Source organism: Callithrix jacchus, chromosome 14 (assembly GCF_049354715.1).
Source record: "Callithrix jacchus isolate 240 chromosome 14, calJac240_pri, whole genome shotgun sequence".
In the NCBI taxonomy this organism is placed as follows: domain Eukaryota; kingdom Metazoa; phylum Chordata; class Mammalia; order Primates; family Cebidae; genus Callithrix; species Callithrix jacchus.
Window position 1 is genome coordinate 32,694,925 of NC_133515.1, and position 17,982 is coordinate 32,712,906.

General features: G+C 39.1%; 1 protein-coding gene across 15 annotated transcripts in view; it reads right to left on the bottom strand.

Moving 5' to 3' along the window:
- Window positions 1-17,982, bottom strand: part of CTNNA2 (catenin alpha 2) — a 1,148,556-nt gene that overhangs the window by 209,494 nt on the left and 921,080 nt on the right. The window lies entirely within an intron of this gene.

Below are 17,982 nucleotides of genomic sequence, written 5' to 3' on the forward strand. Positions count from 1 at the left end.
GAATAGGAATCAAGATGAAGTGAAAACGTATACTGAAGCCTTTAGTATTCTATAAACTAGGTTCTTGCCTTAATAGGAGTCTGTGCTGCTTTAAGAATTTCCAAAAATTAATATCCTCAATTCACAACCCAACTTGTTGAAATATCCTGTAGAAAGGGGTTTTAAGTCTAGGCAACATCCTTTCTGAAGTGTCTTCTTCCTCCCTTTTTAAAAAGCCTTACATAATTTTTTTTTTTTTTTCAGAACACACTTTGGAAAACTTCCAAGGAAATCAAAGAAAACTAGAAGTTAAAGAGAATGCTTGATAAGTATCAACTACAAAAACAAGAAATTCATGCCATGTTTTGTAATCACGACTTTATGGGATACTCAGTGGAGAACAGACTTAAAGATTATGTGCTAGAATATAATCTATCACTCGAAAATACCAGTGTAATTAGCTGGTTGAGTGTGCACATAGTACAAGCTATTTTCTTCAAGACTGTGTTTCTATGTGTGGTATCTAAATTGGTTGCATCATAGTCATCTGGATAGCTTTACAAAAATGCAGACCTAAACCTCACCTGAGGCATAATGAATTAGAATCTCTTGGGTGGAAGAAGCTGGGTACATGCATTCTACAAACTTCCCAAGTCACTCACAGGAGCCCTGGAGTCAGAAAAATCCTGTGCAAAGTGCACCAAGCATTCTTAACAAAGTCAAGAATGCCCTTACAAAGCTGCTATGGCAATAGCCCACACTTTTTATTTTTAATTAACCTTTGCCTCTACCCCCAAACATTTATTGAACATGTTATGCAGGAACAATTACAGGAGCCTTGCCATGTATCCAGTCATACATACTGCCAACTTACGAGGCAGGTACTGACAATATTTCTCATGTTACAGGTAAGGAAGCCCAGGCATAGAAATGCTGAGTGATTCACCCAGTGCTACACATCCTGCAAGTGACAAAGGCAGGCTTTCAAACCGGGGCATCTGATCCTGGAGGCTACACGCTTAGCCAGCTCACTATATAATCCCAAGTAAATAAAAAATAAAGGAGTAAAACCACAATTATTTGTTCCTAAGACCACTGTCTTTCTACTATGCATGCAAGGTCAAGGTTGACACTGACTACAGCAACTGTGTCAGTGTTTCTTAAAGTGGAGGTCTCTGGACTGTGTCAGAATCACCTTAGTAAGGAGATTGTTAAAAATCAAATGTGTTGGTTCTAATGCAGACTACACCAAGTTTTTAGTGGATAGAAGACTATCTGCATTTTAAGATGTTCCCCTTCGTGATTCTCATACACAGGAAAGTTTGAGAACCATATCAGGGAAACATAAATCTAAAGCAGCAAGATTAAGCTTGCAAATAACGGGGCCAAGCCCAGTGGCACACACCTGTAATGCCAGCATTTTGAGACACCAAGGTGGTGGATCATTTGAACTCAAGAGTTTGACACCAGCCTGGGCAACATGGCAAAACCCCATCACTACAAAAAAATACAAAAATAAGGCAGGCATGGTGGTGCATGCCTACAGTCCCAGCTACTCAGGAGGCTGAGGTGGGAGGATTGCTTGAGCCTGGGAGGTCAAAGCTGTAGTGAGCCATGATTGTGCCACTGCACTCCAGCCCAGGTAACAGAACGACACTCTATCTCAAAAACAAAAAACAAACAAAATAAAAAACCAAAACCAAAACAAGCAAAGAGACAAACATAAAACCTAAACTTACAAACTTGCAGATGATGATGTTTATGACCTAAATTAGGATTAAGACAAGGTTAAGACAGTGGTTCCCAAGCGATCTTCTCAATTGTGAACTTGAGAGAACGTGAGGTGATTTATCCCCAGGGGACATTGGGCAACATGTGGGTATGTTTTTGGTTGTCAGGATTGGGTGGATGTTACTGGTATCTCCTGAGGAGAAGCCTGGGATGCTGCTAAACAGCTTAGTCTGCTTGGGCTGCCATAAGAAACGCCATGCTATAGTCTAGGTGGCTTAAACAATGAAACTTTATTTTCTTACAGTTCTAGAGGCTAGAAGTCCAGGTGCCAGCATGGTTGGGTTCTGGTGAGGGCCCTCTTAATGGTTTCCATGGCCACCCTCTTGCTATGTCCTCACAAGTTAAAGAGGATAAACTCTCTCTTGTCTCTTCCTACAAGGGCGCTAATCATACTATAAGGGCCCCATTCTCATGACCTCAACTACGACTTTTTATTTCCCAAAGGCTCTATCTCAAATAAAATCATGTTGGGGGCTAAAACTTCAACATATGAATTAGAGGGGAGGGGGACAATTCAGCCCTTATCAACATCCCACAATTCATAGGACAGTCCCCAAGAGAGAGTTATCTGGCCGAGTGTGTCAATAGTGCTGATATTAAGAAACCCTGGATTAAGGTATTAGGAAGGAAAACAGTCCTGTCTCCAACCTTTCCTCAGTAGCAGCCTCCTCTTGGTAGGGATAATTTTCTTCTATTGTCTTCCCTACCTATCACTGCCATCATTGTTCTAATATTTATGCCTAGCAGAAGTATTCTCTCTTCATTACACATAAACAAATTCTATTATTTCTTCAGGGCCTAATAATTACTTCTAAAAATCTCTTGTGAATGCAGTGCTCCCATCTTTATTGCCCTTGATCTAAAATTCTGCTTTACTAGAAGATTTGATGGCTTGGAATCGCAAACTTTAGAGCTGAACTCAGAGCCCATTTGATCTACCCCAACACTTCCTCACGTGGGAAACTGAGATTCAGACAGGCCATGGGAGAACAGAAGGTACACAGGATTTGAACTCAGAGTTTGAACCAAGCTTTGTCTCTTACCAAATAGCAGACCTTGCAAAACTATTTTCACCTATTCATGTCTCCCTAACCCACTTCACAAGGCATTAGTGAGGATGTATAAAAACACGTGTGATGTGCCCCATTTGGTCTCTAGGACACAGGAAATACATAGCACAAGTTTGGTCTCTTTTCTGTCCCACAGATTTTCAAAGACTTGTCTGAAATACTAAATGAATGATATCTCATACTTAATGTGTCGTAAATAAAATACTAACAGAGTTTTAACTTTAAGCTCCTGACAACCCTTTGAGTTGGGCACTATTATTAACTTCTTTTTTAAAGATGAGAAAAATTGATAAAAGTAAAAGGATTCTCTCAAGGTTTCACTGCTAGTTAATGACAGTGCCTTATTTTATAGCTCTGAAAGTCCAAATTCCAGGGCATTCTCTCTTAACCACACACTATACTACTCAACTGACCGTGACAAGACCACAGATCTCCTGATTCCAGTTAAGTGTGCTTTCTATTAGATCATGGATGTTAGCTTTGTCTCCCCCAAGGAAATGTTAAATGGTAAAAGCAGAGGTTATCTCTTATGCTTATTCTGTTTCCGCTTCCATGCTGAGCTCATAGGCAGTGCTCAATGAATATTTGTGATTAACTGATAAGAGAAAAGAAATAAATGGCAGCCTGAAAAAATGGATTTCCTTGCTGTGTCAGTTTGAATTAATCCTATTGCAGGTTGAAAATCATACCTTGTTCTCCATTCTAAAGCTGGCCTACGTAACTGGGGTGAAGGAGAGTTGTTTTGCTTCCATCGTTGTCTTAAAATCTTATAAAAGCAAGCAATGTTTCCCTGAGTCAACACTAAAGAATAGCACTTGTGTTCACCCAGGCCCAAGGCACAATTATGTGAACTTTGGTTCCACAGGAAGGCTGCCTTTATTCAGTTTGGTTGTTAATACCTCAGGCCTACAAATTCATCTTTCCACCAATTGCAGATACAAAGGAAGATTTTAAAAAGTGAAGGGAAAAGCATGAGCTTCAAGTCCTTACGGCAGGCCCCTCTCACTGCCAGACTCAGGTGGGTATTTAGGAGATGCACGGGAGAAACAGAAATGAAAATTCTTGACTCCAGTCAGAGCTAAAGTCAGTCTGTTTACTGCTGTGAGATATCTGAAGACTAATTAATGAGAGAAAAGAAGATGAGGATGATGGCAACAGTGATGGGAGCCTTAGTCTAGGGCTTTTCTGAGGCCACTCATGCTGGTGTTTTGTTTGGCAGGGTAAATGGTTTAAATATTTAAACTCATTCAATTATTCTCTTGTCTTCCAGAGGAGGGGCAAAAAAGACAGAGACATTAGATTAATGGCCTAAAATTCTATCACCCAATGGATCATCCTATTGCTCAAGCCATGATATTGGAAAGGCATGGTAGTTCCTTGGAAACAGAGGTGATTCATGTATTAAGGAACAAAAGCAAGATGGAGCCAGGTTCCACTTTGGATGGGGGTCACTGCGTGTGTGATGAAGAAGCATGAGATGTGAGCACCTGCTAAGTGGCTCATGGTGCATTTGGAGTAATCAGCCTTTAGACTGTGGTCTTCTGTTCCTGGCAGTGAATTTTCTATAGGGTCCAGATGGCTGGGCAATACAACTAAGAAGACATTGGTCTATTCCTCCTGCCTTCTGGCCAACCCTGGAGCAGAACACATCAATTACCTGGGAGCTCTGAGAATGGACCCATGAATGCTCACTGACCACATTACCATACTGTTCCAAAAGGGAGGCCTAAAGGGGAATCACTTAGAAAGGCTAAGCTTGAGATATGGGCTAATCAGTGTCGGAGAAGCACAAGGATGCCCAATGTGAAGACCTGCTGATTTATATGCTTTGCAGAGAAATAAATGAGCAGTTGTTGTCATATGCATGAACTTGTATCAAGAATATACAAACTTCTTTTGCAGTCTACTAGTCATCTTAGAGTCAGTCCTTTGCCAGTGCAGAAAGATGCAGGAGAATGATAATGCTGTCTCCCCATGCAGGACTGCCTGTAAGACTAGTGTCTCCCTTTTGCCTGGCTTCTGCCTTTTGTTCTAGGAAAATGACTCATCTGGGCATGTCTTGCTCCTCAGTGCTGCTGACTGAGTTCCCCACCTCTTGCCTCATCTGAATCAGGCCTTTGAGAACTGCTTGGCCTCTACTATTTTACCTTATTTATTTATTTATTTATTTATTTATTTATTTATTTATTTATTATTTTACTTATTTATTGTGTGACTGTTGACATCTACTTGGTCTCCCCATTCTGTTTCCATTTCTTTACTAAACACATTGCTTGCCTAATATATGATATTTGACAGTCCTTTCTACCCTTCTGAGCCCTTCTCGAAAGCTATAGAACCTAATATCTTGAAGTTACATAACAGAAGTCATGGAGATCAAAAAATAACATGTTGCCTGTGGTATAAGAATTATAATTTTTTAAAGTTTCCTCTGTGATAGACAAGACTGCTTTAATTTTTTCTTTTGCAACCCAACCCGAGCTTCTGAGAAAACTACTTCATTTAAAAGTATATTGAGTATACTGTCAACAAAACTAACAACAAGGCTGTCATACGTTGACCTTAAACTTCATCTCTTCAACTTCAAATTGTTGCAGAAGTTGGTCCTGCCTTACTCCTTCCTGAAAAATGAAGAACTCCACAAGAGGAATCAGATATCCAATTAGAACAGCAACAGGACACCTCATCAAATAGCAAACAGCAACTCGTCAATAATTTTTTTTTTTGAAGTCTCAGAGTAGACAGAAACCTCAAAATTTTACCCACTGTGTGAATTATTACACAGTTTACAAATATCCTGGTTCTTTCTCCTTCCAACCACCAGGTAGGATTTATTTCCACAAGCACTTGAACTTAATTCTGTCCAGGTGAACTGTCTTTCGTGCATGGAGTGTTAGGGGAAGCACACACCATTTTCCAGTGAAAGCTTTAGAAGCTAGTGCATGTCTGGCCGCACCATTTGCCTCGACCACAAATACTGGCATACTCCAGATGGTGGCTCCTTCATCAGTCACAAGGTGAGGATGGTGAAGAGAAATAGGTGCTCCCAAGTAACCCTAGAACTCTCAATGGAAAGTTATGAAGGAAAATTAAATCTACGCTATCTTAAGCCATTAAGGGTCAGGGTTGTTTATCACAAGATTACTTAGTCTATTCTGTCCCACCTACTTGGAATAATTTGAGATCATGGGGTGGAATTTTATGTCACAGGATAAAGAACCCCCCCTAAGAGATATCAGATATGCTTTGATAGCATTTAGGTCACAAACTCCTCAATGCCTTCTTTTCACTGCTCAATTAAACAACTGATTCCCCCTGTAAAGTTCTATCTTCCTTTCTTTATCCTTCATCAATATCAAGGAGCTGGATCTGCAATGATCTATAACAAAGCCCTAAAGGAACATTCTCAGGGACAAACGGAAGTCTAACTTCATCTCAATGTGTGAGCAGTCCTATGCCCAAATATGCAGATGGCCATGTTAGGAGGAACACTGATTAGCCCATGATAGCCACAAACTCAGCATCGACAGAAACACCATTGACTTTAATTTTAAGATTTTCTTAAAGCTGTGGATTGCACTTGTTCTAAAAAGGTATTGCAATTTTCTGCTTACCACGACACTAGGTGGACTTCTCCTAATTCACGTTGTCATTTTTTAGAAGTCCAGGCCAATGTCCATTGTTCTCTCTAATCATTCCATGGTTAAGGTTTCTGTGCAAATACTTGCAGGTCATTTGGGTAATTATGCTATAACCAATGAATAGGTGGCAGAGAGACAGGGAGCAAACTACTAAACACCAAAATCACTTCTTTCCAGACTGCTTAAATGCTGTTTTCTCAATATAACCTCTTCTGACCACCCTACTTAAAACTGCAACCCCATATCCCAATCCCTGACTGCTCTACTTTTCCTTTTTCCATAGCACTTAAGTTATATATTTATTTTGTCTGTTTGTCATCTGCCTTCTATAATTAGAATTAAGCTCCCAGAGGGTAGAGATCTCTGTTCACTGACACATCTCAAATATTCAAAATACTATTGGCACATAGCAGATGCTCAGTTAATTTGGAGTCTAGAATCATGTCTGTTACTAACTGGTAATATCACATTTCTTAGGAAAGAAATTTGCCTTAGCTTCCTCATTGAGGTGTTCCAAGGACAAAGTATATACTGAAGAAGTGTTTACAAGTAATATAAAACCATACAATACGAACATAAAAATACCATATAAACATTAGATGTTATTGTCAAGTGCAGCTATAACCAATGCTTCATGTATTCATACAACCTCCACATTTTTTGCAAATATCTTAACATTAAAATGCAGCAGGGGAATGAAAATAAACTGATAATGATTTTTTCCCGACTGTCTTTGTCTACAGGGTAAATCACTATGTATAATAAGACGCCCTGGCTGTAGCTGATGTAGCAGGCAGAAGACCCTAAAGTAGTCAAAAAATTATTTAGATTGGGGAAAGTCTAGCTCATAATTACATGATATATTCAATATCATTATTGTCCTCACTTCCCACTCCTACTCTATTTACACACATAATTTTCAGTGAATATTTTATTATCCAAAAGAGAAAGGGATTTAAAAATACCTATTCTCTCAACAGCAGTGGCAACAAGCTGCATGAGAGAATGGCAGCTGCTCAGGCTAGGAAATCAAATTTCTCAGACAGAGCATAAAAAGGAGTGGTTGTTGTAATACTCATCCTTCATTCTCTATGAGACCTTTTAGCAAACAAGGTCTTCTGTGATTATTCAAATCCTGGAGAAGAAATTTTAGGCTTTGGTGAATACATTACAGCAGAAGGAAAATCCTTGGCCAACTCTGCATCCACACCTAAGAAAATGGATGGAATGAGGAGTATTACTAGCTGGGTCTTCACTGACTGCAACAGCGTGGTCCAGACTCTAGAGTTTGAGGAACTCCTTGATGAAGTCAGGTTTGTCTGTGTAGTACACTTGGAAAGTTTGAAGATATTTTTAAATAAGGTGAAAGAATCTGTATCAGAAACAAAATAATTAGTGATGACCTAGACCACCATAAAATTCATCTCTGGGGCATGCAGTAATTGGCATAAATAATGACTTAAAATTAAAGGTAAAGCCTGCAAAACATATGAAAGTATTTCTGCCTCTCTTCTCTCATTTAAAAAAAAAGAAAAGAAAAAATAAACGGTTGGGATTTTTAGGCAAAATTGTGTTCTCCCAGAATTCATGTGTTGAAGCCCTAACTCTGCAACTGTAGTAGGAGACAGAGTCTTTAAAGTGGTGATTAAGTTCAAAGGAGGTATGACGATGGGCCCTAACCAATCTGAGTAGTGTCCTTATAAAAGAAAACTGGACACAGGAGGTGACTCTAGGGATGTGTGAGCACACAGGAAAGAACATGTGAGGGCACAGTGGGATGGCATCTGCAAGCCAAGAGAGGCTTCAGGAGAAACCAAACTTACCGACACCTTGGTCTTGGACCCCTTGTTTCCAGAGCCATGAGAAAATTAACTTATGTTACTTAAGCCACTCTGTGTGTGTTGTTTTTTGTTTGTTTGTTTATGTGACAGACTTTCGCTCTTGTTACCCAGTCTAGAGCTCAACGGCGTGATCTTGGCTCACTGCAAACCCTGTCTCCCAGGTTCAAGTGATTCTCCTGCCTCAGCCTCCCAAGTAGCTGGAATTACAGATGCCTACCATCATGCCCGGCTAATTTTGGTATTTTTAGTAGTGACGGGGTTTCACCATGTTGGTCAGGCTGGTCTCGAACTCCTGATCTCAGATGATTTGCCTGTCTTGGCCTCCCAAAGTGCCAGGATTACAGGCACGAGCTAGCACACCTGGCCAGTGTGTGGTATGATTTAATGGCAGCTCTAGCAAATGAATACTGTACCTATACTTTAGAACTGTCCACATTTTACCAAATAGCTTTAGAACTAATGCCAGAAAAAGCAATAATAACTGCCAACAAAATAAATAATTAGACTCAGTAAATAAGCATTGACTCAACAGTAATTATGCATTTCTGGATTGCCTTTGACAGAATCACTTGGAAGCTAATGGCATTTAGCAAGCTGACTGCCATGACATTTGAAAATGTATTCATTTTTGACATCAAAAAATAATAAAGTTGATCCAAAGTAATCACCTAGTACTTTTATCATATTAAACCCTTGTTTTCTATCACCAAATTTTAATTCAAATGTCCAGAATTCAAGCCTCCCCCACCTCTAAGGCCTGATGTTATAATTTGGAATTTTCCAAAGTATGTTTCTCAGTGTCTATGTACATTGTTAATCTCCAAAACATGGCTGTCTTAGTGTGTTCAGACATCTGAAGCAACATATTTGAGCCTAGGTAACTTATCAATAACAGAAATTTATGGCTTACAGTTCCAGAGGCTGCAAAGTTCAAGATCAACGGACCAGCAGATTCAGTGCCTGGTGAGTACCTGTTCCTCATAGATGGTGCCTTCTATGTGTCCTCATGCTGGGGAAGAGACAAGGGAGCCTCTTTTATAAGGGCATTAATCCCATTTATGAGGATGAAGTCCTCATTACCCAGTCACCTCCTAAAAGCCCCACCCACCTCTTACTACTGTCACTCTGGGAATTAGGTTTCAACAAAAGAATTTTGAGGTGTGCTATTGTCTGAATGTTTTTCTCTCCAAAATTTGCATATGGAAATCCAATCTTCAATGTGGAGGTATTAAGAGGTGGGGGCTTTGGGAGGCAATGAGGTCATGAAGGTAGAGTCCTTGTGAATTGGATTGGTGTCCTTAAAAAAGAGGCCTGATGGAGCTTGTTTGCCCGTTCCACCATATGAGGAGACAGCAAGAAGCCTACATCTTTGAAGCAGAGAGCAAACCCTCCCCAGACACTAAATCTGCTGGAGCCTTGATCTTGGGCCTCCCAGCCTCTGGAACTGTGAGCAGTAAGTTTCCTACGCTTACAAATTGCCCAGTCTAAGGTGTTTTGTTCCAGCACCATGAATAGATGAAGACAGAGACTCACAAACATTCAGAACATAGCAGTGGCTATGGCATGAGGAGATTCCCACATATATATTTGAACCTATCCTTCCTCAAACTCCCATTTTTACCCCCAGAGCATCTCATTGGAATATATTCTGGAAAATGTTTCACATGCCAGAGTTTCACAAACTTGAATATTATGGAAATCACCTGGGAATCCTGTTAAAATGCAGACCCAAGGGTCTGCATTTCCAACAAGCTCCCAGGTAAGGCTAATGCTGCCAGGGGGCACATTTAGAACAATGAAGCCTTTTGGTTTCTGTAACCAGTATGCTAATGCCCTGGGTAGCAGTGTCTGTCTCTTGGGTATACTTGAACACACATCTGCAAACACTGGCCTGTTTTCAGAGGTCGGGAGCGTTAATGTCAATGTACATGACTCTAGGGATAAACATGATCTTCCTGCCTCTGTGTACAGTCCTCACTCTGAATGTGGCTTATTTACTACAGTACATAGTTTCCCATTAACTGCTTGGAAATAACCTGCATTCTTGCTATCGTTTCATTTAAAAAATAAAGCAGGAGATCGCCAGGCAAAGAACTGGGAAAGAAATTCCTGGCTCAATGTGTTTCAGGAGTTAAGGCTCAGAGGTAGCAAGTGTACAATATATCAGGGCACTAAGGAAAGGCGCTAACTGTATGAAAGATTTATTTTCCTTTTTTTTTTTAAAGAGATTAATAGAAAGTACAACTAAAGTTATATTGATCATAGGCCTATCCAGAGAATTCCAACCTAAATTTCACCTTCAACTGATAAGTGCTTATGGAGTGTGTGCTATGTGTGCCCTGTGGTCATATTTAATAACTGGTCCTGAACTTTATGGGTGATATGAATGGAACAGGCTTTGCCATCTTCCAGTGTCTTCTTTATACACACCTTCTCCAGTGTATTCTCTACCTACCTGTTCCTGTCCTCTTTCATTAGAGCCTTATTTTAAGCTAGCTGCCTTAGTTAAAAAGAAATCAGTGAGAGAATCCTAATTAGGTATTACTATTTGAACAACAGTAAAATGTCCACTCTGGAAATAGTTTCAGAATACGAGGGCATTCTGATAAATAGTGAGATTATAAGCAGCAGTAAGATCACAGAGGAAAATAATTGCGACAAGAGGTTTTCACCAAATTACTATGGGGAGAGAAACTGATGACAATTTTGAGTAACAATAATTTCAATAAAGAAACAAACCTTCACCTATTTCTTGTGTTCTCTGCTGACTGAATTTACATCAAATAATGTGTGTTGCAAATGAACTGATGTAGGTATGGGGCACTGAGTGCACATGAGTTAACTTTTCATATGCATATGTATTTAAAGATTATACAGAAGTGATTCCCAACGAGGGATGATTTTGTCCCCCAGGAAATCCCTAACAGTATCTGGATCATTTAAGGTTATTGCAATTAGAGTGAAGCCACTCCTAGTAGGTAGAGGCCAGAGATGCTCCTAAACATCCTATAACACACAGGATGCCCCCTAACAGCAAAGTATTATCCAGACTAAAACGTCAGAAATGAGGAGGCTGAGAAACCCTGATATACAATAATCTTATTTTACTCCTTAAGTACTTTGATTTCCATAATCCAAGTAAAATTTTCATTCAAAGTAGAGGAAATGAGGCCAGCTTTGGTGGCTCATGCCTGTAACCCCAGCACTTTGAGAGGCTGAGGTAGGCAGATCACTTGAGCCCAGGAGTTCCAGATAAGCCTAGGCAACATGGCAAAACCCTGTCTCTACAAAAACACAGAAAATTCGTCATGCAGTCCCAGCTACCCTGGAAGGATCACTTGAGCCCAGAAGGTCAAGGCTGCAGTGAGCTACGATCATGCCACACCACTGCACTATCGCCTGAGTGACAGAGTGAAACTCTGGCTCAAAACAAGAGATCATCAGCTCCTTCAAACTCATGATCATCAACCATCGTTTTCCAGAATGAAAAGCAACTACCAGTGCAACTAAAAGTACACCACAGCACAGCTACGGATACATTAGGTTTCTGCAGGATTATAAATGTTTTTGAACAAAACAGAACATTCACTGCTTTGAAAATTATTGTAGAAGAGATACGTAGGAAATTATGAGCAACTATGTGGAAATGAAAACCTCTCTTCACTTCTAAGGAAACTTGTCATGGAAATTGACATTTCACACTAAAGTTCTCCAAGATAGGTTAAAGAAACATTAGCTTTGATGCTTTTTCTTGTGGATGTACACGTGGACTCTATCAGGCAAGAAAATCACTTGTACACATGTCATTAGTATTTTTTGACCGTGAGAAACTCTTCAGAATTCCGAGGCAGCCATTTATTAACAGTATTTGAGCAAAAGCCTTTCTTCCACAGTTCTAGTTAAGCAATCGGGACAAAGGTTGAATTGTTTTCATCTTGAGAAAAGTAACTGTTGCTCTGAAATTTCCAGGCAAGAAATCAAACCAAGAGAATTCATTGGATATTAGATGTTTTTCCCCCTGAAAACAATCAGGAGAAATAATGGGCAATAATATAACCCATATTTGTAGCAAGGCACTAGAATCTACAAGCATATAGAATAACCATTTGAAAGGTTTCTGGTGACAGGAGGACCATGGGGAGAAATAAGAAAGGTCAGACAGAATCTGTGAAGTCAGTGAGAGAGGAAAATGGTCCTCAAGGCAAAATTCAAGGGCAGAAAAACAGCAAGCATTTAACTTATGAATTAGAGCTGCATCAGAAAGAGCCATGAGCAGAGGCAACCAGATTCCCTGCTTTCCCTTTCTTTTTCCACTTTCCTCCAATACAGGAACTCTCCAGTCTTCCTTGTTCTGCTTGTCTGAGCTTCTGACCCTGCTGCAACAGCCTGAATTCTCTTGCACTGTTTCTTGCTGTATTTTTGGTGTCCTCTGCAAGAATGCAAGCCTGCTTTAATTCCTCACTGCCCCCCATTATTTGTGTTTGGCTTTGGCTTTGTCAGCTGTGAACCTACCTTACGTGGAAGGATATGATTCACCCTCCACAGTGGGTACTGACATGGTGGGGTTCCCACCTGAGCCCCTTCCCCAGACAGGTATGAAGCTAAGATGTTGGCCAGCCAGGATGAAGACAAACACCTGGCTGTTATCCTGTTTACAGAATAGGCACAGGAAAAGTGTGCCAATTTGGATGTAAATTGCAAATTAGGTTTTTTTTTTAAGCTCTATGTAACACAGATACTTGAAGTCGCCTACTTGAAAAGACTTGACTTTTTGAGATACTTGATTGTGGGAATGAAAACAGCCTCTTTAGCTGAGTGTTGCGTTGGGATAGGTCCAATCACAGCCTATTTTTAGTTTGCAAAACTATTGATCCATAAAGTACTCTACTGCCCCACTGCCGTTAACATCCTCCAAGTCTCCAGTCTCTGTGCAGAAACTGTCATGACATTTTACAGAAAAGCTGAGCACCTTTCCTCATACAGGTAGCCTGAAATGCATTTTTAAAGAAGCGTTACAGCTTTACCATCAAAGTACCGTGCATTCTAAAATTAAGTTATAAACCACTCTTTTCGAAAAATTTAAGTAATAAAATAATAAAAAATATGTATATGGCTGAGAGAATGTGATAGAGCTCATGTGACTTGGATTCCCTTCATATCAACTGGGTAAGGAAAACATTTGGTTGGGATAATTTACAGATTTGAAGGGCATGTTTCTTCTTTTAGTCTCCCAAGAAAAGATTTAGAAAAGATAGATCATGAGGGTACTATTGTATTAAGATAAAAAATAACAACCTGTCCATCTATGTCCATCTAAGTTAGTAACTATATTTCTGTGGCCACTGGTATTATGTGAAAATATTGACTCAATTCCCAGGCACCTTGGATGTGTGAAATTCACACACTGTGGCAGCTCCAGAATGTCTAAATAGGAGCAGCCAAAGGTGGCAATCTGGTGGGAAGCGGTAGTGGGGAAATTTTCAAAAGGTGCATTTGTATTGCAAACAGTATTTACTTAGATTTTACGCTAAGGCCAGTTAAAACATTGTTTTTCTCCCCAAAAGATGCTGATGTTGTATTTTATATATGATCAAAAAACTATTTGTTCTTTAGATCAAAGAACGTGTTTTTGTGTCTAACACACCTAACCCCAGACTCACACATACTGGAGTGGCTTTGAGGACAGGGAATGTTTCTGGAGACCGGAAAACGGTGTGCTGATGAGCAAAATGACGTCATTCAAGGTCTGCGAATAACTGTAAGCAAAAAATACACACTACAATTTAAAGATTGAGTATGGAAAAAGACAGTAAAATATCTAGTCATTTATATATTAATTTCATGTCGAAATAATATTTTGCTTATACTGTGTTCAATATATTATTAAAAATAAAAAGAATGCCATGACACCTGCCATCCCTGGGCACTGTGGCCATCCACAATTATTGGCTTTTACCAGCAGGCACTAATGTGCCCACCAAAAAAGAAAAAACAGAAAGTGGAAGCTTTTTTTAAATAAACAAATGGTTTCAGTTATAACAGAATGTTATTTAGCTCAGGTGTAGATTTTTCTGTGTGACAGGCACAGACCTGTGTTCTGTCTGTCTTCTACTCACATAATAGCCAAGCTGATTAAGAATTATTCAGATCTGTGTTTCAGACATTGGATCCGTCACCGGCCTAAGTCATGGGAGTACAATAAGGAGTGATGGGTTCCATGTTGCTGGTAAGTTTATGATTTAGAACAGCTGTACTCCAAGCTTCAGCTCCTTGCTCACCTGAATGTTAGGCCACCTGGGAAACCACTATAATGACATGTTCTCCTTGTAACCCCTAAATTCAAGATTCAACCACAAAAGTACCCTCAAACATGTCTTCCCTTTCACTAGAATCTGAGATTAGGAAAGGTCCTTAGATCTGTAAAATATCAAAGATGGACAACACCTAAATAGTGATGAGACAGATGCAAAATCTGAGGGTCAGAGGATTAAAGTGATCTATCCACACACACACAGCAGTAGGGGTAAATCATTACACATCAAAGAAATTCTAGTCATCAGGTCCAAAAGACCCAACATTGTCTTTTAAGGTAAGGGTTGAAAGTACATACCCACTGAGCCTTGGGCAGGCTAGAGGGCTTTGTGAAGTAGAACTCTACCTCCTTCTGAAACGAATGGAGTCCAAGAAACCTGAAAACTCATTGTTGGTTCTAAAAAGCAGTGTTCAAATACACTTTCCCTCTCCAACTATGGCTTCAGGCCACCTAGAAGGCTTTGTGACGTTAAAAATCCCTTAGTACTAGAAAAAATAGAACATATGGGCATCGAAGGGTTTTTTTTTTTTTCCTGGGCAATTAAAAAACTAGTTGCTTTTACACATCACATCATTTTTACTGGGGCATGATTTTTTTATTCTTGCATTGAAGGGGTCTGATCTTAACAATATAAGCTTATTACTTTCCTGAAGTAGTTCTATAATATATGCACACCTTTCAACAGTAGCAGAAAACACAAAATACAAGAGAAAACACATATAAATATGTATATACATACATGCAGAGAATAGACACTCTCTGCCTAGATGCTAAAACAGCAAAACTTATTAGTATAAGAAAAAAATATTTTCTGCATGTCTGCAGAAGCAACATGAAATGTAACTTTCTAATGTCTGATGTACCAACACTACTATTAAAATCCAGATGCCAGCTTCCTGGGAAACATCACAACACTATTCCTGAACTTTGGAGAGTAAACTAAAAAACATTACCAGTATGCTGGCTTAATAATTTTATTGTGGTGAGGGTAAGCAGGCAAGGAATGTATAAGGTTAATATTTATAAATATAAATCTATACGGATAAAGCAAGTATATGGAAGAGCAGAAAGAACATGGACCCCAGGGCATTTGAATGCATTTGGTTCTGTCACTCATCCATCATCTAGTGACTCTGGTCAGGCTACTTTCAGTTCCTTGAGCCTCAGGTTTCTCATCTGCAAAAATATGATATTAACTATTAAAGCACTTACTTAGAGGATTAGAAGAGATAATGTGTGAACATTACTGTAGTATCTAGCACAGGGAACAAGCTAAGTGCTGATTGTCTTTCTCCTGTTTAGGTATGGACCACATAGTTAATTGCCCTCTATTTTCTGGATGTGGCTGAGTAAGGGTGCTTAATTCACCTATTGGAATATAATTTGGAGGGTTGCATATGGTGTCATTAGTTTTTATCTAAATACCAGGGAAAAATTACAGAGATGAAATTGAGGGTTGGGTATAAAGATTTTGTATTTTATTCAGATATTTGAGTCAATTGGAAGGTTTTCATGGAAACTAATAGTTGGTTTCTCTTATATGTGAAAACAATTGATTTCATAATCATGGCCCTACATTTTATAGTTTGACTATGGTGTAAACATTGAAATGTTACCTGGTAATATTTATATTATGTGCATAGTTAATTCAAGCACTGCAATAGACCTTTGACATAAAAATACCGAATGTTGTTCGACTCCAATAATCTGCAGGTAACCTTCAAAGTCTGTGACATTTAGTAATTTGAACAGATAGGAACAATGAAAGCTGTGCAGGTGAAGACTCATGAAGCCAGTGGGTGAGCTTGGTTTACTGCTCAATACCAGTACTTAAAAGCACCGGGCATAATCTATTCCACTAGCATGTAGGAATTATTCTACAGTAATGTGCATTGCTTTCAGGGTATGTGCAGTAAAATAAAGCTGTTCTCTAAAATGTGATTTCATAGATATGAAACTTAATGCATGTATGATAACACCAACATCAGCAGCTGACATTTTTAAACAATTACTTTGGGGCCGGAAACTGTACTAAATAATTACATGAAGGACCAGACTTTAGGCTATCTAGACACCTTGGATGAGAGTATGAGGGCAGTGCGACACAGTGGCTAAGAATGTGGTCCTGGAGTCTGGAATAATTGGGTTTGTGCATGAATTCTGTCTCTTTCTAACTATGTGACATTGGGCCAATTATTAAACTTCTTAAAACCTCAGATTTCTCATCTAGAATTTGGAGTGAAAAATAATGGCTTCAGGTTGCCAGAAGCATTAAATAAGCTAATAAGGAGTTAATCTTAAAACCCTAGCCTTATATTTAAACAGTTATTAAGAGTCCAAGGTGGGCCCTTGAACTTTTCTCCAATGCTTTATTGTATATTGTAGAAAACCTTACAAACTATGGTAGGGCTTAAAAAAATCAGGAATTTATAGGGGAGATTAGTACTGGAATATATACTTCTTAAATGAAAAAATAAAATATACTGTAAGTTTAACATACATGAGCTGAACAAAATAGCTCTCATAGAGTATTATTATTTATAGACTTACTATGGCTCAATTATTAGAGAAACTTCAGTAACTCAGTTCTAGTTCAAATGTTATTAGCTGGATTGGGGAAGGCAGCAAGGAGAAAAAGGGGTATGAGAATATTGAGTTTGTCTTTAGAAAATGCATGGAGATCCAATCCTATCGATGTTGTTTTTAAGACAGAGTCTCACTCTATCACCCAGGCTGAAGTGCAGTGGCATGATCATCATCAATGTAGTTTATGATGCAGCTTTTCTTGATTTTCTTTTTTAATTCATGGTGTGAAACAAGGCCCTGGAATATACAAAACTCTTACATTTATTTAAACTCAGGACATTTGTGTAGAGGTTATAGGACCACAACTATCAGACAACTGAAGCCAGAACCAACTGAGAAATAGTCAGAGATTGTAGGCTATGCTTTATTAACATTTTATTAAAGTTTCAGCTGATTATGTCCCTGCAACTTGTCAAAACATGCATTCTTCCCAGACTCTTCTCTGTCTCACACATTTCAACATTCAATATCTCAGCTCAACCTTGGAAATATAGGAAAATCGAACCACGCCTTCCCACTGACCTTGTCTCTATTCTAGTCATGGTACTAATCTGGACTATTGCAGTGTTATCTTACATATTCTTCTTTCTTTGCTTTTTATCACTCTTATATTTTCCATCAAGCAGCACTGTGAACTTTTAAAAATGGAAGTCAGATTGTGTCATGCCTTTGTTCAAAACCTTCCAATGGACTCAAATATCTGAGTAAACCACAAAATCTTTATACCCAGCTCTCAGTTTCATCTCTGTAATTTTCCTCTC